This window comes from Pseudophryne corroboree, chromosome 5 (genome assembly GCF_028390025.1).
Source record: "Pseudophryne corroboree isolate aPseCor3 chromosome 5, aPseCor3.hap2, whole genome shotgun sequence".
Lineage (NCBI taxonomy): Eukaryota > Metazoa > Chordata > Amphibia > Anura > Myobatrachidae > Pseudophryne > Pseudophryne corroboree.
Genome location: NC_086448.1, coordinates 303,497,839 through 303,518,788, shown reverse-complemented (window position 1 = coordinate 303,518,788; position 20,950 = coordinate 303,497,839). Strand labels below are relative to the sequence as shown.

Genomic DNA, 20,950 nt, shown 5'->3' with positions numbered 1-20,950 from the left:
GGTTTTTCCATTGCGGGACATGTGTAGGTTGTAAGGTAACCAATTCCAGGAGTACTACACCAACATATAGCATAATATCTGAGGCGAATACACATGAGTATAAGATAAGGGATAGGTTGACATGCCACAGCAAGGGCATTATATACATCCTCCAATGCCCATGTGTTAAACAATACGTAGGAAGAACAATACGACCACTGAAAGTCAGAATTGGGGAACACGTACGCAACATTAGGAAAGGCACAGAAGACCACCCATTATCCCAACATTTCAAAGAGTTTCACAACTCAAACCCTGCTCTACTTAAGTTCACTGGTGTAAAAGAGGTCAAAAAGAACTGGAGAGGAGGTGATTACATCTCCAGAATCAATAAGGAAGAACTGTGCATGATGATTAACTTAGGGACACTGGCCCCCAAAGGGCTCAACATTGACAACGAAATTAGGTCTGTCATATGCAAATGAAGACATATCCCATTTCAAGTCAATTCAACAGCAGCTACATTCACTATTCTATGATATCTTACATCAAAGTAGTGACAGGCATTGGTTAATGCTGTAGAGGGTTAATCATTATTCTCATGCGTTTGAACATAGCCTCAAAATATCCCAAGGTTCATTATTTTGAGTATTAACACCATTCTGCAAGATTGATTCATATAACTGCTATATTGTAACTTTATATATATCCTTTTCACTACGGATATATTTTTCCATTATTTTCCTTTTTTTAATACTGGGCACACTCTAAAGCACTGTGATGATGTCACATCCTCCCATAAACTTTGATTGACAAGCTGTGAGCCAATCACAAAGCCAGATAATACTGGGCACACTCTAAAGCACTGTGATGATGTCACATCCTCCCATAAACTTCGATTGACAAGCTGTGAGCCAATCACAAAGCCAGATCAGAGGATCAATGGGAATTGATCCCACCCTATCAGGACACCTTAAATTCCTGCAACCTAAACACACAAATGACTCCCAGAGGAAGACCCTAACAGGTCGAAACGCGTTGGAGCTACCCATCTATACTACATTGGACTGAGGACGAATATTCACTACAAAGAAGGACAGTACTGCTAATCCTTTCCGCAAACCATCCGGTCACGTGATCCGTAGTTCCGGAAGCAACCGGTTGCCAGGCGACGGAAGAAGCCCGAGACAGCGGAGAGTGGAAGGCGGAGGGGAAGGGAGAAGGTAAGTCCCTGCAGGAGGAGGAGAGGCGCGGCCAGCTGCTCGGAGAGCTCCGGCCGTGTCCACTTTGCCTCTGTGACAGGCGCACACCCCAGGTCAGCGGCCCCACATAGCGGGCCTGATTCGGGCGCTCTACTGTGGGACGTGCTGCAGGAGGAATAGCGCCAGTCCAGGGTCCTTATTCTCCACTCTAACCAAAGCATACACTACTGCTGTCAACAGTTCATCACTTCACAAGAGAATCCTTCACTTCAGAGCACAGATTAGCGGGACGCCGCAGTCTGTATAGACTTGTAAACCATTTGGACTTTAGTACATATTATCATTATTATTTTTTTGTGGCAATTTTCTTTTTCTTTTTTTCGACTTTACAAAGATTACAGCATTTGTTCTTTCAATTGAACCTTGCACTTCAGAATTTAAGCTCAAACCAGGAGCGTGCCCCAATCACTGATTGACTTTTAAACCGAATTTATACCTGTTGGGAAAGAAAGTATCTCAGCATCTTAGAATAAACAACCTTAAGTATATTACCTGCTTTTTCATTATTGATTTTAGTTTCACTTTATAACCGTATCATTCACCACTACAAATAGGGTTTGAGCGCTGGTTCCCTGTGGATTTATCCACATCTGTATACTTACCATTTAAGGGGGGGCGGGACACCCCTCATTACCAGCAGCACACCCCGCCTCAGACTAACACCTCAGTGCGCAGAGAACCCATTTCCGTATAGTCCTCCACTGGATGTCCATTGTTATGGACAGTAGCCACTCCTGTTCCTCCTATCAGTGTAAGGGGGCAGTCTGGAAGCAGTGCCAAAAACATTTGCAATCAATGGAATTAGGTGGCGGTAATATTTAACCATATAAAATGACACCTAATTATAATAATACTAAAAACATCCTGCAGTTGTGGACACATCCTCAGTGAATTGTGCCGCCCAGTTACACCCCTTCAGTCGCAAGTGGTGATGCAGCAAAAATGTACTTGCAAAAACATATAAAATACACTCTGCAAACAAGTGTATGTTCAACGTAGCATCAGACTCAATGAGGCAGATTCAATTCAAGGTAAACTACCATCAGTAACTTGTATTGCACATTTTTCCAGCAATTAATGTTGCCAGATTCTATGTGCACCGCCATAGGTTGAGATCAGAATCTGGCTTCTGTAGTTAATGCCCACAGTCTCCAGAAAGGTCTTTTGCGGTTTTATCGTTTAATTGAATCTCTGCCAAAGAGTATTAAATTATATTGTCAAATGCTACATTATAAATATTTCTTTGGGTTTTCAACAGAACAACCACTACTGTGCAGTTTTTTCTTTCTTGGTTTGATTTCACTTCTAGTTTCAATAATACTTTTTTGACTTTCACCTCCTACTTTTTCCTGCAATAATAAACTGGCACTGACTGGGCATGCATTTCCAGGTTTTAGATGGCATGCAGGCACCGATTTTACAAAGCTGGATAGGGCTATTAATGCTACAGCTGTTCATGAATGATTATGTATACCAGCAGACAAACAATTTCCAACAAATGTTAGAAGCACTGAGATTCAACTACTACAGGTGGTGACATTAGAATGGACAATGGGCCTAATTCAGACTTCATCGTAGCTCTGTAAAATTTTGCAGGGCTACGATCAGGCACACTGACATGCCGGAGGACGCCCAGCACAGGGCTAGTCTGCCACGCATGAAAGGCCCGCCCACCCCCCCCCCCCCAAGACACAAAAGCGACGCACAGCGGCGATGCTTTTGCTATTCAGGAGTAGCTCCCTGCCAGCGCAGCTTTTTGCGTGCTGGCCGGGAGCTACTCATCACTGCCCAGGACGCAGCGGCTGGCCGTCGCACAGTTTGGCCAACGTCGCAGCGGCTGCGTTGGCCAGACCGTGCCCACAAAACAGCGGCCAAACACCACCATCTCCTGCCCAGCGACCTCCTCTGCCTGTCAATCAGGCAGAGGCGATCGCTAGACAATGATAGCTATCGGCTGTCAGTCATTCGGCGCCGGCGCATGCGCACTTCTGACCTGATCGATGTGCTGCGATGAACGTCAGCGTGCTATCAGGTCAGAATGACCCCCAATAAGCAAGGAACGTAGGTGAGTATATAACCCAAACAGAGATGTTGTAGACATAAGAGTCATTCTATTTTGCTAGAAAAGGGAGATCATGTAAATATTACAAGAAGGAGTTTTCTTTAGGATTCACCTCTTTTCTCTGAAGTTAAATTATTTAGCAAAGTTTCTGGTGTTGTAAAAAAAGCCATAAAACTAGAAAACAGGTTGATGCAGCTCAGAAACTTAGCTACTCAAATGGTCTATTTTACAACCTGTTGATAAAACCATAGGGGACAGTTTTATCAAATAACTAAAGACAGATGAAAAATTAGCCTGAATCTATTAGGGCTCTGTACAAGAGCCTGGTGTATGAATCATGTTATTGTTTCTGGTACGGAGAGTGCTGTAATTCCTGGTAAATAGATTCTTATTGCATAGAATCATGACACAGGCATACCTTCTACAGTCAGGAATTTAAAGAAGCAAATTAACAAACATTATAAGTCTGGGGTTTTTATTATATTATGAGGGAATTAATTGGATTTATATTGTTCCAAATAAGAAAAAAATGTCAGCCTTTTCTATATAACAAATTACCATGCAGAATTTTGCACAAAAGATTTACAAGATATTTTATCACAGAAAAATATGTTCAAAGTAATACATCCATTCAGATATGCCAGAACATGTAAACATATTTACCTGTTATTTTAATGTAATTTGTGGTAATGAATCAACACATTGTAGTAATTTCATTCTTTTCAGTTTTCGTTGCCTTATCGTTTACATCACACTTATATAGAGTCTAGCATATTTTGTTGCCACTAATTAATACCAAAAGGAAATATTGGGGCAGATGTATTAAGCCTGGAGATGGCATTAGGAAGTGATAAACCAGTGATAAATGCAAGGTGATAAATGCACCAGCCAATCAGCTCTTGTTAATTTACATATTGGAGCTGATTGTCTGGTGCCTTTATCCCCTTGCACTTATCACTGGTTTATCACTTCCTTATGCCTTCTCCAGGTTAATACATCTGCCCCGTTATTTGAAGGTCAACAGATACCAAACCACAATTAAAACAGCCATATTGTAATGGATATAAAAAATATTCAATCAATTTGCATTTTCACAGTAATTCTGTTACATCATGAAAGTAGAGTGGATTTATGGGCCTATTTTGCCAGCTTTTTTTTTTTTACTTAAAATTACATAGAAAAAGCAGTTTCTGTATAATGTGCTTACAGCTTAATGCAGAAGATTTCACAGATCCCCATTATCATCAATAGGGACTACAATCTGACACTTACAGATGGAGCCAGCTGCATTGCAGGCTGGCGCGAGCGGCGTGCCTTGGTGCACCTGCACCTCAGCACGCCACCGAGCGCACAGAGACGCTCCCATTCACTTTGAATGGGGCGTGTGCACGTCTACGACGCACGCGCACCCCATTCACTCCCTGGGTCCACCTCACCAGGCGTGCCCAGGCACAGACAGATGCAACGATTAGCGGGGCTCCATCTGTATGTAACAAACCATCTCCAGATGCTGTACACCACTTTAAGCCTATGGAGGCTTACTTGCAGGAAAGAGATATTACAATCCTTCTCCTGCAGTTTCTGGGCAGCAGCGGAAGCTGACACGTGGCTTGATTCAGATGTGATTGAAGTTTCTTTAGCTGCTGTTTACATGGAAGCAGCAGTGATAGCACTAATATGTGAATGCAACAGGAGGAGTCACGCGTCCTGCTTGCATTAGTGATCTGAGTTGCATCCTAGGATAATCTATGACACCATCAGCCGGCTGCGTAACCCATGGGGTCAAACAAGCCGGCCACCAAAGTTCTAGCAAAGAGGCCAGGAAATCTCTATCATCCGACAGAGATCCTGGCCTTGTCACTATGACTCAACGGCGGTGACACGCATCTGCTTTGGGAAACACAGGCTGTTGACGTCCCCTCCAACCCCACACTGACATTCTGCTGCCGATCTGCGTCCCACGTCAGACCTGTACTGCACATGCCCAGTATAGGTCCAGCGTATTCGCAAAGTACTGAATATTGGTACTTTGCGGCATACATCGCAAATCCATGGGAACCTGAATAAGGGCCACTGTACACATGCATGATTCCTACAGAGTAGTCTTATGCATCCACCAAAGCGCCAGGGATGTAACTCGCTAGCGTTGTCCTTAAGGTTTAAGTTTAGTACATACAGTCGTGGGAATATTTCATTAAAAATAAAAATATCCAGTGCGATATGGATTGCAAATAATTGCAGCAGTGCTAAAATTATTAATACACAAGCCCTTTACTTGTAAAGCGGAGTACACACTGGCCAATATATCGTGGGCACGTCGGCAGGAAAGTGTCCCTGATATGTCTGTGAATGACGCCGTTCACTCACAGATATATCACGTCAGCCCTGCTACACAGCCGATGGAAAATAAATCTACTGAAATATTGGCGCGTTGTGCTGTGTGTATGGGCACTACTTTCTACCGAGGCCGCCGGTGACTGACATCACAACTGGGCCGGCACACCCAGATGTAACGTCAGGCTCAACATGTCACGCTGATAATCAGTTTGCGCGTATGCACTTACCGATCAACAGAAATAGGTCAGTGGATCAGCCAAGTGTGTACCCAGCATTATTCTTACCACTGATCAGGACAATGGGGGATTGTGCTGCTATATCACTTCCAGCATCACATCATTACCGATGCAAAGCAGGAAGCTACACCAACAAGATGTATTAACATCCGGTAATCCCCGTAGGAGCACACAGTGCATTAGCTTAGTTCCGATGTGCTGTGTCTCCCTGTCCGTCTGGTGCCACTGGGCATGCGTGAGATCTCTGTATTATTGCAAGATCTCGCATGCAGCCGGGAGCCGGCAGTGGCCACAGCACTGTCACTGGCAAGTCTGCTGTGGAGATAGGGCAACATCACCTGCAGTTGTGCTGGTAACTGACATCTTAACTGGATGGACACATTTAAATGCCCGCCCAGTTGTGACATCAAGCACGACACATTGGGAGGACGACTGGTAAGTGAGTATGCATTTACTAATAGTTAGATAGGTCAGCGGACGTCCGCCATGTGTGTACTCAATATAACATATATTTTCGCTACTCCTTCCTTCAATTACTGTACCTTGATAAACTTGGTCGTATACCTTGATAAAGGATTCAAGCCAGAAATCCTGCGAGTATTACCCATCATGTTAAACAAAAACGATAGACATATTTCTTAAAAACTACAGATAGGTTGAAAAGCCAAAACATATTGAAAACATATTCTACAAGAAAATAGGATTTTAATTACCTACCGGTAAATCCTTTTCTTGTAGTTCGTAGAGGATGCTGGGGTCCACATTATTACCATGGAGTATAGATGGGTCCACTAGGAGCCAAGAGCACTTTAAGAGTTTAATAGTGTGGGCTGGCTCCTCCCTCTATGCCCCTCCTACCAGACTAAGTCTAGAAACTTTGCCCGAGGAGAGGAGACGGACATACTTCGAGAGAAGGAAATACACAGATAGTGGTGAGATTCACACCAGCTCACACATACAAAGCAAACCAAGCTAACCAGCTTGAACAACTCAGCAACAGCTGAACAACAGTACTTAACCAAGTAACAATGCAGTATATAACAAAGGAACAAGGCAGTAATGACCCAAGTAACTACTGCAGGAGAACGAAGCGCTGGGCGAGCACCCAGCATCCTCTACGGACTACGAGAAAAAGATTTACCAGTAGGTAATTAATATCCTATTTTCTCTTACCTCCTAGAGGATGCTGGAGTCCACATTAGTACCATGGGGATGTACCAAAGCTCCCAGTACGGGACGGAGAGCGCAAAGGCACCTGCAGAACTGAATGACCAAACTTTAGGTCCTCAGAGGCCAACGTATCGAACTTGTAGAACTTAGCAAACGTGTTTGACCCTGACCAAGTAGCCGCTCTGCAAAGCTGTAAAGCCGAGACGCCCCAGACAGCCGCCCAGGAAGAACCCACCTTACGAGCAGAGTGGGACTTAACCGATTTCGGACACGGCAATCCTGCCGTAGAATACGCATGCTGGATAGTGAACCTTATCCAGCGAGAAATTGTCTGCTTAGAAGCAGGACACCCTACCTTGTTGGGATCATAAAGGACAAACAGAGAGTCTGACTATCTGTGACGAGAAGTTCTCTTCACATAAATCTTCAAAGCCCCATAACATCCAAGGACTTTGAGGTAATTGAGGAGTCAGTAGCCAATGGCACCACAATAGGTTGGTTGATGTGAAAAGCGGACACAACCTTCGGAAGAAACTGCTGACGCGTCCTGAGCTCAGCTCTATCGTCATGGAAAATCAAGTAGGGGCTCTTGCAGGACAATGCCCCCAATGACACACGTCTAGCAGATGCTAATGCCAACAGTGTGACCGCCTTTCAAGTAAGAAACTTGACCTCAACCTCCTGTAAAGGCTCAAACCAATCCGACTGTAGGAACTGCAGCACCACGTTAAGGTCCCAAGGTGCCGTAGGAGGCACAAAGGGAGGCTGGTTGTGCAGAACCCCTTTCAAGAAATTCTGAACCACCGGGAGGGCAGCCAACTGTTTCTAGAAGTAAATGGACAAGGCCAAAATTTTGACCTTTATGGAGCCGAAACACAGGCCCACATCCTCACCTGCTTGCAGGAAGAGGAGAAACCGCCCAAGTTGAAACTCCACGGTAGGAAACTTCTTAGATTCACACCAAGATACATACTTTTTCCAATGCAATGGTAATGTTTAGACGGTAATCCTTTCCTAGCCTGTATCAGGGTGGGAATAACCCTGTTCGGAATGCCTTTCCGAGCTAAGATCTGGCAATCAACCTCCATGCCGTCAAACATAACCATGGTAAGTCTTGATAGGCGAACGGAACCTATTGCAGAAGGTCCTCGCAAAGAGGAAGAGGCCTCGGATCTTCCAGCAGTAACTCCAGAAGATCCACGTACCAAACCCTTCTTGGCCAGTCCAGAGCAATGAGGATTGCCTGAACTCTTGATCTCTTTATGAGTTTTAGAACTCTTGGGATGAGTGTAAGTGGATGGAACAGGTACACTGACTTGAACACCCACGGAGTTACCAGGGCGTCCACCGCCACTGCCTGTGGGTCTCTCGACCTGAAAAAGTACCTTCAAAGCTTCTTGTTGAGGCGGGAGTCCATCTTGTCTATTTGAGGTACACCCCCAAAGACTTGTCACCTCTGTGAACACCTCCGGATGGAGGCCCCACTCTCCCGAATGGAGATCGTGTCTGCTGAGGAAGTCCGCTTCCATGTTGTCCACTCCCAGAATGAAGATTGCTGACAGCACCACAGCATGCTTTTCTGCCCAGAGGAGGATTCTTGTTACCTCTGACTTTGCAGCTCTGCTCTTCGTTCCGCCCTGTCGGTTTATGTAGGCCACCGTTGTTACACTGTCCGACTGCACCTGAATGGCCTGATCTTGCAGAAGATGGGCCGCTTGTGGAAGACCATTGTACACGGCTCTTAGTTCCAGAATGTTTATCGGAAGAATGGATTTCCCCTTGGGTGACTGCGCCTACAACCTCTAAGACCTGCATCCGTGGTTAGAAGGATCCAGTTCTGAATCCCGAACCTGCGGCCCTCGAGAAGGTGAGGTATTTGTAGCCACCATAGGAGTGAAATCTTGGCTTTCGGTGACAGACATATTCTCTGGTGCATGTGCAGGTGAGATCCCGACCACTTGTCCAGGAGATCCAGTTGGAAAGACCGTGCATGAAATCTTCCGTACAGTAGAGCCTTGTAGGAGGCAACCATCTTCCCCAGAAGGCGAATGCACTGATTAACCGATACCCGGGCAGGCTTCAAGACATTCCGGACCATTGATTGTATCACCAACGCTTTCTCCACCAGTAGAAACACCCTCTGCACTTCATTGTCGAGGATCATACCCAGGAAAGACAATCTCCTTGTCGGCTCCAAATTGGAAGATTCAGGATCCATCCATGATCCCTGAGCAGTCGAGTCGTGAGAGCAATGGACTGCAACAACTTCTCCTTTGAAGATGTCTTTATCAGCAGATCGTCCAGATATGGAATTATGTTCATTCCCTGCATGCGGAGGAGTAGCATCATTTCTGCCATTACCTTGGTGAACACCCTGGGTGCCGTGGATAGGCCGAATGGCAGTGCCTGGAACTGATAGTGACAGTCCAACAGTGCAAATCTGAGATAAGCCTGTGCGGCGGCCAAATCGGAATGTGGAGGTACGCATCCTTGATATCTAGGGATACCAGTAATTCCCCCTCTTCTAGACCTGAGATCACCGCTCTCAGAGACTCCATTTTGAACTTGAATTCCCTCAAATAAGGGTTTCAGGTTCAAAATTGGCCCGACCGAACCGTCTGGTTTCGGTACCACAAACAGGTTTGAATAGGAACCCTTGCTTTCCAGATGAGGGTGAACTGGAATAATGACATTTGCCTTTTCCATTTTCTGAATGGCTTCCTGTAGAATAGCTTTTTCTATCAGCAAAGCTGGTAAGCCTGACTTGAAGAATCTGTGAGATGGGAGTACTTGAAACTACAGTCTGTACCAATGGGACACAATATCCTTTACCCAGGGATCCAGACGTGACTGAAATTTCTGAGTTTCGCTCCCACCTACCCGATCTCCAGGCTGGGAGGTCCACCGTCATGCTGAGAATTTTGAGGAAACAGAACCAGGTTTCTGTTCCTGGAAACCTGCAGGTGCAGGTTTTCTGGATTTTCCCCAACCACCTCTGAAGAAAGTGGAAGGGGCTTGGACATCTTAACCTTTGCGATCCGACAGGACTGCATTGTAGACGTAGAAAAGGATTTTTTTGGTGTCGGAGTGGCTGAGGGAAGAAAGGTAGACTTACCCGCATCCAATGCTTCCCCAAATAGAGCCTGGCCTGTGAAGGTTAGGTTCTCCACACTTTTCTTGGATTCCGCATCCGCAGACCATTGGCGCAGCCAGAGTCGCCTGCGTGCCTAGACAGCCATGGAAGACGTCCTTGCAGTCAGATTACCCAGATCCTTCATGGCCTCCACCATGAAACCTGCAGAATCCTGTATGTGACGTAAAAACATTTAAAATGTCACTTTTATACATAGAATCTAAATCCTCTAGTAACGTGCCTGACCACTTTATTATGGCTTTAGAAATCCATGCACAGGCAATAGTGGGTCTTAACACCACGCCTGAAACAGTGTATATGGATTTGAGCGTAGTCTCAATTTTGCGGTCTGCCGGTTCTTTCAAAGCAGCAGACCGAGGGACAGGTAAAACCACCTTCTTAGACAATCTAGATACAGAAGCGTCTACTATAGGGGGGTTTTCCCACTTTTTTCTATCCTCATGAGGGAAAGGAAAAGCAATGAGAACCCTCTTTGGGATCTGGAATTTTTTCTCCGGGTTTTCCCAGGATTTTTCAAACAATGCGTTTAATTCCTTAGACGCAGGGAAGGTAAGGGGAGCTTTCTTACTGTCAGTAAAGTAAGCCTCCTCAACCAGCTCAGGTACTTTGTCAGTAATGTGTAAAACGTCCCTAATGGCCTCAATCATGAGCTGCACCCCCTCCTTTGCAAGGGATGCCTCACCCCCTCTTATATCCCTGTCACCCGTATCAAAGTCGGTATCTGAGTCGACTTGGATTGTTTGGGCATATACTAGGGGATTTTGAGGAGGCATTGGGAGTACCTGACAAAACCTCCACAGAGTTTCTCAAAACCTGTGTTTCGGTCTCATTATGAGCTATCCTAGATGAAAGCTGGGATATCACTACCTTAATTGAAGCCACCCACACTGGTTCGGATTCAGAAGGCAGAGACATAATATTACATTCCTGAGTATATGGAATGGAGTCCTCTGGAGAAGATACATACTCTGCGGCACAAGACACAGAGTCCCTGGACATGGTAAAGTGAGATCTATATATACACACACACACACACACACACACACACACACACACAGGAAAATGTCAGACACAGTTTCCCCAAGTACCTTCAGAGAGAAACAGAGTTAAGGAGCCAGCACACACAGCGCCCCAGTAGGCAGTTATATAATAAAAGCCTGGCGCTAGCTGAGTAACCTTAATAGACTACACAGCCCTTATATGTGACTAAACACTGCCCCCCCCCCCCTTCCTTCTATAACCCACTGGTACCGCACAGGATAGCTGGAGTTATGTGGAGGGTCAGCGCTCCCTGTCAGCATCGCTGTAGAGTGATCTGCAGGGAGAAAATGGCGCTGGTGAGTGCTGGGTCCACTCTGAGAAACTCCGCCCCCTGTAATGGCGCATCTTCCCGCACTTCTGGAGATTATACTGGCCTGAGGTAATGGTGGATAGCAGCAGTACAGATGTCCCTGATAGCAGTAGTGACCAGTTTGAAGGGTATTGCGCTGGCCCAGGGCACCCATCACAGCACCGCACAACTATACCTCTGAGCCCTCCGGAGCGCAGCATCAGCGCTGGGCTCCCACCCTGATGCCGCCATTCTTACCGGCTCCCGCTTGTCGGGTCACCGGTGTCCAACCCACCGCCGACGTCTTCTGGCTCTGTTAGGGGGTGGCGGCAGTGCTGCGGAAGCGAGCGGTCGCCTCGGGGGCTTGCGATTGCCACCCTCAAGAGCTCAGTGTCCTGTCAGCGGAGCTAGTGGCCATTAACCTCAGAGGGTTGGACACTACTCCCCCCCCTAAGTCCCACGAAGCAGGGAGGCTGTTGCCAGCAGCCTCCCTGTGCCTAACTCTAATAAAAATAAGAAAACTAGAAAAACTCCTATGGAGCTCCTCTTGCTGTGACCGGCTCCACCGGGCACATTTTCTAAACGGAGTCTGCTAGGAGGGGCATAGAGGGAGGAGCCAGCCCACATTATTAAACTCTTAAAGTGCCCATGGCTCCTAGTGGACCAGTCTATACCCCATGGTACTAATGTGGACCCCAGCATCCTCTAGGACATAAGAGAAATGTATTTGTTACCAGCACTTTCTTTTCTCTAAGTAATATACTGTACGTACCATACAAAATTATAGCACTTAAATCATTCTGCTATATACTGTAATCAAGCTAATTTTTAAAACTTAATTTAGTATGGACATTTTTAAAAGCTATGCAATTATAATAATAATGTGTAGTGTTCTGCATAAATATGTATAAACTAATTTTGTATTTTGTTAGTTACTGCACCCAATGTTGCAGGTTTTATTTATTCCACTGGTGCTCATCTCTGTCGTCGCTCCCCTGCTTCCCAGTCTTACTGTCTCTCATCTCTGTTCCCCTCAACATCCCCCCATCTCTCATATTTAGCCCCTACCTGCACATCTCCCATCTCTATCCTCTTACCGCCCCTTCTCCCATCTCTGTACCCCTCAGCCCATCTTCCTGTTTCTCATCTGTTCCCCTCATCCTGCCATCTCTGTCACCATCACCTCTCTCCCCTCAGGGTGAGGATGCTGTAAGCCAGGACTGTTCTTCATGTGTGGACCTGCATCGGCCATCCCCTGGCAGAGTATGGGGGGCAGGGGCGTCAGAACGTTTTTAGGTTGGGGGGGGCAAGATATAATCTGAGTTTGGCGCCCCTAAATTCCCAGAACAGTGTGACAGTGGGTGACATGAAAGGCATATGTGTCGGTGCATCATTATGATTATTAGCATTACCAGCAACATGGTAAATATGGGATCTGGTTTGGATCCCGGCATTTGAAATACCTACGTCGGAATCCCGACACTGCTCGGAATGCTGGCGTTGGCATCCCGAATAGGATCACAATCCCGACGCCGGATCCTAGATGTCTGTGTGATGTGCAACCAGAGAAGTAAGCCGTGGAGGGTGGAAGTGGGGGCAGTTAGGTTTAGGCTGCGGGAAGTGGGTGTTAGGGTTAGGCTGCGGGGAGGGGGGGAGGTTAGGTTTAGGCCGTGGGAAGGGGGGGGGGGATTAGGGTTATGCACCCCCGGGGAGGGTTAGTCTGCGGGGTGGGGAGGGTTAGGCTCTAAGGGGGAGGGTTAGGGTTAGGCTGAGGGGAGGGAAGGTTAGGCACTAAGGGGGGAGGGTTAGGCACTAAAGAGGGGCGGGGGGTTAGGGTTAGACTGCGGTGAGGTAGGGTTAGGCTGCGGGGATTGGAGGGTTAGGGTGAGGCTGCAGGTAGGGAGGGTTAGGGGGGTAGAGGGGGAGGGTTAGGACACATAACTCCTAGGTGTCAGATTCTGTGCATGGGGATGCAGCGTTAGGTGTTCTGACAGTGTGCAGGCAGTTGAATAATATATACTGTACCCTGGCTGGTCTCTGTGTCAGCTTGACAGTTCAGCCCCACATACAGTACATAAGTTAATATCTCATAGTGCTTGGTAAGCACTGGCTGCTTTCTGGTATATTGCCAAACTTGCAAAAGCGGGTACCTTGCAGTGGGTGTCCTCTCCTCAATTGCACTGGGGACGTCATGAGATCAGATGTCACAGTCAGACCTCAGCCAGAAGCAGCAGTGTGTCAGCACCAGCGGAGGAGGCCAGAGGAGAGAGGAGGGGATGGAAGGAAACAGAAGCCCCCGGACCGCCTCCTTCCTCTTTGTCATGTCCTGCAGCCGGATGCGTACTTGGAGTACTATAATGAGTCAGTTTGACTCATTATTAGTACTGTTCATACTACTGCTGTGGGCCCCTTTGTTGCTTTGGGCCCCGGTGCAGTAGTTCCGCCGCTGCGCGGCAGGTATCCAACCGCAGCGCTCCCAGTGCCGGCGTGAGCAGGGGCAGAGGCGCTGGTATACAGGAGCACCATCAGCGGGAGGCAGATGCCAGGCAGAGAGAGAGGAGGGGAGGCAGATGTTGGGCAGAGAGAGGGGGGACAGATGCTGCGGAGAGGGGGGCAGATGATGGGCAGGGAGAGGGGTGGACAGATGCTACGGAGAGAAGGATAGATGATTGGCAGAAAGAGGGGTGGACAGATGCTGCGGAGAGGCAGATGATGGGCAGAGAGAGCGGAGGCAGATGCTGGTCAGAGGGAGGGGGGACAAATGCTGCGGAGAGGGGGGCAGATGATGTGCAGAAAGAGGGGGAGCAGATACTGGGCACAGAGAAGGGGGGACAGATGCTGCGGAGAGGGGAACAGATGATGGGCAGAGAGAGTGGGGACGGATGCTGTGGAGAAGGGGGCAGATGCTGGGCAGAGAGAAGGGGGGACAAATGCTGCGGAGAGGGGGACAGATGATGGACAGAGAGAGGGGGGGGACAGATGCTGCGGAGAGGAGGATAGATGATGGGCAGAAAGAGGGGTGGACAGATGTTGCGGAGAGGGGGCCAGATGATGGGCAGAGAGAGCGGAGGCAGATGCTGGTCAGAGGGAGGGGGGACAGATGCTGCGGAGAGGGGGGCAGATGGTGGGCAGAAAGAGGGGGACAGATGATGGACAGAGAGAGGGGGGGGACAGATGCTGCGGAGAGGAGGATAGATGATGGGCAGAAAGAGGGGGGGACAGATGCTGCGGAGAGGGGGGCAGATGATAGGCAGAAAGAGGGGGAGCAGATGCTGGGCAGAGAGAGGAGGGACAGATGCTGCGGAGAGGGGGGCAGATGCTGGGCAGAGAGAGGGGGGACAGATGCTGTGGAGAGGGGGGCAGATGCTGGGCAGAGAGAGGGGGGACAGAAGCTGTGGAGAGGGGGCAGATGCTGGGCAGAGAGAGGGGGGACAGATGCTGCGGAGAGGGGGGCAGTTGATGGGCAGAAAGAGGGGGAGCAGATTCTGCGCAGAGAGAAGGGGGGACAAATGCTGCAGAGAGGGGGGCAGATGATTGGCAGAGAGAGGGGGGACAGATGCTGCAGGGAGGGGGGACAGATGCTGCGGAGAGGGGGGCAGAAAGAGGGGGACAGATGCTGGGCAGAGTGAAGGGGGGACAGATGCTGTGGAGAGGGGGCAGATGCTGGGCAGAGAGAGGGGAGGCAGATGCTGCAGAGAGGGGGGCAGATGATGGTCAGAAAGAGGGGGAGCAGATGCTGGGCAGAGAGAAGGGGGGACAGATGCTGCAGAGAGGGGGGCAGATGATGGTCAGAAAGAGGGGGAGTAGATGCTGGGCAGAGAGAAGGGGGGACAGATGCTGCAGAGAGGGGGACAGATGATGGACAGAGAGAGGGGGGGACAGATGCTGCGGAGAGGGGGGCAGATGATGGGCAGAAAGAGGGGGAGCAGATGCTGGGCAGAGAGAAGGGGGGACAGATGCTGCAGAGAGGGGGACAGATGATGGGCAGAGAGGGGTGGGGACAGATGCTGCTGAGGAGAGGGATGGCAGATGCTGGGCAGAGAGACAGGAGGGGAGGCAGATGCTTGACAGAGAGAAAACCATGTAGCAGTGAGAGAGAGAGAGAGAGAGAGAGAGAGAGAGAGAGAGAGAGACAGCAGCTGCATAGAGAGGGTGGCAGAGACAGGCAGGAGCTATGGAGACAGAGGAGTCAGGTTGAATACATTACTCACATTTAGACAAGGGCCATGCTGTGTGACATCCTCCGTGTTCCAGGGGTCAGAGGAGCATGTGACAGCTCCTCCAATCAGGGGCTCATCTAATCAGCATGTGCCGAGCTCCTCCAATCACTGCTCGGCACATGTTCTTCTGACCTTATTGCTGATACCAGGGAGGGGAGGAGACGAGGCACCGCAGTGAGTTGCAGGGACTTCCCCTGCTGCTGCTCTCAGTGAGTACAAGCTAACCCCTCCTCCCATCCCTGTACTGCCAGCGCTGCTGCCTGTCATGCAGTGTGACAGGCGCAGCGGCAATCAGCAGCTGCAGAGTAGCAAAGCAGGGAGAGCGCCTCCCTGCTTTGCAGAGGCGCCTCTCTCATGTTTGGGGGGAGCGAGCTGCCCCCTTGCCCCCCCTATTCCGACGCCCCTGATGGGGGGTGAGGTCTGCATGTGCCGGCAAGAAGAAACAGTAATGTCCTTACAACGGGTTCAGTATGATTTCCAGATGGACGAGATACCAGCGGTCAGAATACCGACAGCGGCATCCCGGCCATCAGAATCCTAACAGCCCCCTGTAAAGTACCATAACCTTCCTATGTGGGTGCCTAAACCTATCCCTCCCCGGGGGTGCCTAACCCTAACCCTCCAGGGTGGTGCCTAACCCTAACTCTCCCCTCCCCACTTGGTGCCTAACCCTAACCTCCCCCTTCTAAGTGCCTTAACCTAACTTTCCCTCCGTGGTACCTAACCCTAACCTTCCCGGCCCTGCACCCTAAACCTAAACCCCCTTCTCATGCCTAAACCTAACCCACACACCCGCTGCAGCAGGACGCTAGCGTGTCCACTCTAGAAAGACGTTCGGGATTCCGGCTGTCGGTATCTTGGCGTCGTTCAGGATTCCGGCATCGGTATATCGACCGCTGGGATCCCGTCGATCGGGAACTTATCTACATCCTCTTACAACAAAAGACAGAAGTGAGATTGCATCTGTAAGCCTGTCTGCCAGTGAGGCAGTGTGATGGTGGAGGTAGGCGGAGACCTCCCTGCAGTTACTCACACAATACAGAAGATTATATAATACAAATTAGAGGCTTATAATAAATACTAGCTGTTCTACTTGTTCTTCGCACAGGAGTTTCTGATTTTCACGGTTGTAAATACAAATGAGTGTTAAAAATTTGGTAACTCTATAGAGCTGTAAATTTGAGATGTCTTTATGTAAGTAAATATTAATCCATGGTTCTTGGCATTACCCGAGGAGCACCCGTAGCAGATACGGTAAAAAGTGACAGGACCATTTTTGTAGTTTATTAAATTCTACCCACTGGAGGTGCAATCCAAATTTTTATCTTGTTGTCCGTTATCGATTCACGCAACTTAAGCCATGCATCGGTAATGACGTCATTATGTGAACCCCTTTTTCATTCCCTTATGGGAGGTTTATTAAAATTCTAATTGCGTAGTTTTTTTTATTTCCTACCTACAGAATACCTATGTTACATCTCATCTTCCTAACATATCAAGAAGTAAGAGAATTAGTGATGAGTGAGTGAGTGAGGGCTTTCGCATTTTTGTCATTTCTTAAATTATACAAACTAAAGGTGCAATTTAAATTTTTATCTGATTGGGCATTATCGTTCCCACAATGCAAGCCACGCATCGGTAATGACGTAATTATGTCAACACCCTTTTCATCCCCTTATGGGAGGTTTTTTTAAATTCTAATTACGTAGTTTTTCTATTTTCGTACCTACAGAATACCTATGTTAAATTTCATCTTCCTAACATATCAGGAAGAGAATTTGTGATGAGTGAGTGAGTGAAGTGAGGGGTTTCACATTTATATATACTGTAGATTATAATCTTTTCACAATTGAGTAATCCAAAGAAGTGTAAAATTACTGTAAAACATTATGGGGGTTTCAAATTAGCTGCGATAACGTGGTTTCGCTATATTTTAACACATTTGCTATAACTTGGTATCCAATTAGCTGCAAAACCCCCGTAGGGTCTATAGCAAATTTTTCTTCACCATCTTTGTGCAGGGGATAAGCAGTGCAAAATCCCTGTTTTAAGCTAAAAATTTCAGGATTTGGTTTAGAACCCCTTTGCCACCCCCCTGAATGACTAATTAGGTACTTAGATATTTTAAATTATTATTAATTGGGCAATAATGATATGTAAATTTTGGCCAATAATTATATCATATGTCAAAAATGCAAAGTGGGGTACAAGGTATTGGACAGGTATATTGGGGTGCTTTATGAGTGGGAGAAGTGTTTTTAGGCTTGCAGGTGGGAGTTAAAGTCCCCTAAAATGACCCAAATATATACTTATACCTATTGTGACGTACCCCAAATGTAATGAGAGCACTTATGTTGTTGACAAAAAAAGCTACAATTTTTTGACATTTAAAAAAAATGCATAACCTAATTTAATAACACCAAATAGCTTCATTATGGTCACTAATAAACTTCTATAATGTTTTCTTATATTAGTTTGGCTTTTTTGGGGGTACAGACAGCTTTACCCATTTTCTCCTATGCTTATCTATGGTTTTGCTGGCTAGAATTATAGCACAAAATAAGATTTTAATTACCTACCGGTAAATCCTTTTCTCGTAGTCCGTAGAGTATACTGGGGGTCCATTTAGTACCATGGGGTATAGACGGGTCCACTAGGAGCCTTCTGCACTTTAAGAATTTGATAGAGTGCGCTGGCTCCTCCCTCTATGCCCCTCCTACCAGACTCTGTCTAGGAAACTGTGCCCGAGGAAACGGACATGCTTTGAGAGAAGCATAGATAAAAATAGTGGTGAGATTACGAACCAGCACACAGAACAATAGGAAAGCCATGCTAACCAAACTTGAAACATGAACAGCAACAGCAGAACAAACCAGAATACAGTACTTAACCAAGTAACAGTGCAGGAAGAACGATGTACCGGGCGGGCGCCCAGTATCCCCTACGGACTAAGAGAAAAAGATTTACCGGTAGGTAATTAAAATCCTATTTTCTCTTACGTCCTAGAGGACCATGGGGAAGTACCAAAGCTCCCAAACTGGGTGGGAGAGTCCTGAGGTTCCTGCAGAACTGATTGACCAAACTGAAGGTCCTCAGAGGCCAAAGTATCGAACTTGTAAAACTTTGCGAACGTGTTCGAACCTGACCAAGTAGCTGCTCCGCAGAGATGTTAAGCCGAGACACCCCGGGCATCCGCCCAAGAAGAACCCACCAATCTAGTAGAGTGGGCCTGTACAGATTTTGGAACCGGCAGTCCTGCCGTGGAATAAGCATATTGGATCGTGAGCTTGATCCAGCGTGCAATAGACTGCTTTGAAGCAGGACACCCAATTTTATTGGGATCATAAAGAACGAACAGCGAGTCAGATTTTCTGTGACAAGCTGTTCTCTTCACATACATCTTCAAAGTCCTCACAAAATCCAAAGACTTTGAAGTAGCAGAGGTATATGTCCCAGCCAGAACCACAATAGGTTGGTTAATGTGAAAAGCGGAATTGCTGATGAGTTCTGAGTTCAGCTCTATCCTCATGGAAAATTAAGTACTCTTGTGAGACAAAGCCCCAAGTTCCGACACACGTCTTGCTGAGGCCAAGGCCAACAGTGTGACGGTCTTCCACTTAAGGTACTTTATGTCAACTTCCTGTAACAGTTCAAACCAGTCCGATTGGAGGAACTGCAGCACCAAATTGAGATCCCAAGGTGCCATGGGAGGCACAAAGGGAGGCTGGATGTACAGAACACCTTTCAAGAATGTCTGAAAGAAAATAGATAAAGTCGAAATCTGGACTTTAATGGAACCTAAGCGTAGGCCCATATCCACTCCCAACTGCAGAAAAAGCAGGAGACGTTCCAGATGAAATTCAACTGCGGAATATTGTCCGGTCTCGCACCATCCGGACCATTTGTCCAACAATAGATCTAGCTGGAAGGGCCTCGCTTGAAACCTTCCATACTGAAGCACCTCGTAAGAGGCCACCATATTCCCCAGAAGGCGAATGCACAGATGCACCGAGATCCAGGTTGGCTTCAGAACAGCCCAAACCATCGACTGGATTTCCAAAGCCTTCTCCACGGGAAGGAACACTCTCTGAGATTCTGTGTCTAGTATCATTCCCAGAAAAGAAAGCCTCTGCGTCGGTTCCAGGTGAGATTTTGGTAGAATCCACCCGTGATCCAGGAGTAGTCTGGTTGAGAGGCGAATACTGGCCATCAACCGTTTCCTGGATGGTGCCTTTATCAGAAGATCATCCAGGTATGGAATTAGGGCCCTCATTCCGAGTTGTTCGCTCGGTAAAAATCTTCGCATCGCAGCGATTTTCCGCTTAATGCGCATGCGCAATGTCCGCACTGCGTCTGCGCCAAGTAAATTTGCTATGCACTTAGTAATTTTACTCACGGCTTTTTCATCGGTCTGGCGATCGTAATGTGATTGACAGGAAATGGGTGTTACTGGGCGGAAACAGGCCGTTTTATGGGCGTGTGGGAAAAAACGCTACCGTTTCCGGAAAAAACGCAGGAGTGGCCGGAGAAACGGAGGAGTGTCTGGGCGAACGCTAGGTGTGTTTGTGACGTCAAACCAGGAACGACAAGCACTGAACTGATCGCAGATGCCGAGTAAGTCTGAAGCTACTCAGAAACTGCTACGAGGTGTGTAATCGCAATATTGCGATTACTTCGTTCGCAATTTTAAGATGCTAAGATTCACTCCCAGTAGGCGGCGGCTTAGCGTGAGCAACTCTGCTAAAATCGCCTTGCGAGCGAACAACTCGGAATGACCTCCTAGGTTCACTCCCTGTTTGTGGAGTAGAAACATTATCTCTGCCATCACCTTGGTGAACACTCTCGATGCCGTGGAGAGACCAAATAGCAGGGCATGGAACTGGTAGTGGCAGTCTTGCTGTGCAAACCATAGATAAGCCTGATGAGGCGACCAGATCGGAATGTAAAGGTATGCAACCTTGATATCCAGAGATACAAGGAATTCACCTTCCTCTAGACCTGAGATCACCACTCTCAGAGACTCCATTTTGAATTTGAACACTCGTAAGTATGGGTTCAATGACTTGAGGTTCAAAATCGGCCTTACCGAACCGTCCGGTTTTGGTACTACAAACAGGTTGGAATAGTGGGGGTCATTCCGAGTTGTTCGCTCGCAAGTGAATTTTAGCAGATTTGCTCATGCTAAGCCGCCGCCTACTGG

The 20,950-nt window shown here is 47.6% G+C and overlaps 1 protein-coding gene across 7 annotated transcripts in view; it reads right to left on the bottom strand.

Moving 5' to 3' along the window:
- The window catches only part of TPK1 (thiamin pyrophosphokinase 1), a 1,127,731-nt gene that overhangs the window by 803,754 nt on the left and 303,027 nt on the right, over nt 1-20,950 (bottom strand). Inside the window, exon 1 of one of the 7 annotated variants that reach the window (XM_063922445.1) lies at nt 15,742-15,902. The exons of the other annotated variants lie outside the window; for them this stretch is intronic. The gene's annotated coding sequence lies outside the window, so the exon portion shown is untranslated. Of the gene's footprint in view, nt 1-15,741; nt 15,903-20,950 lie in introns of those variants that run through there. 7 annotated transcript variants of the gene reach the window in all.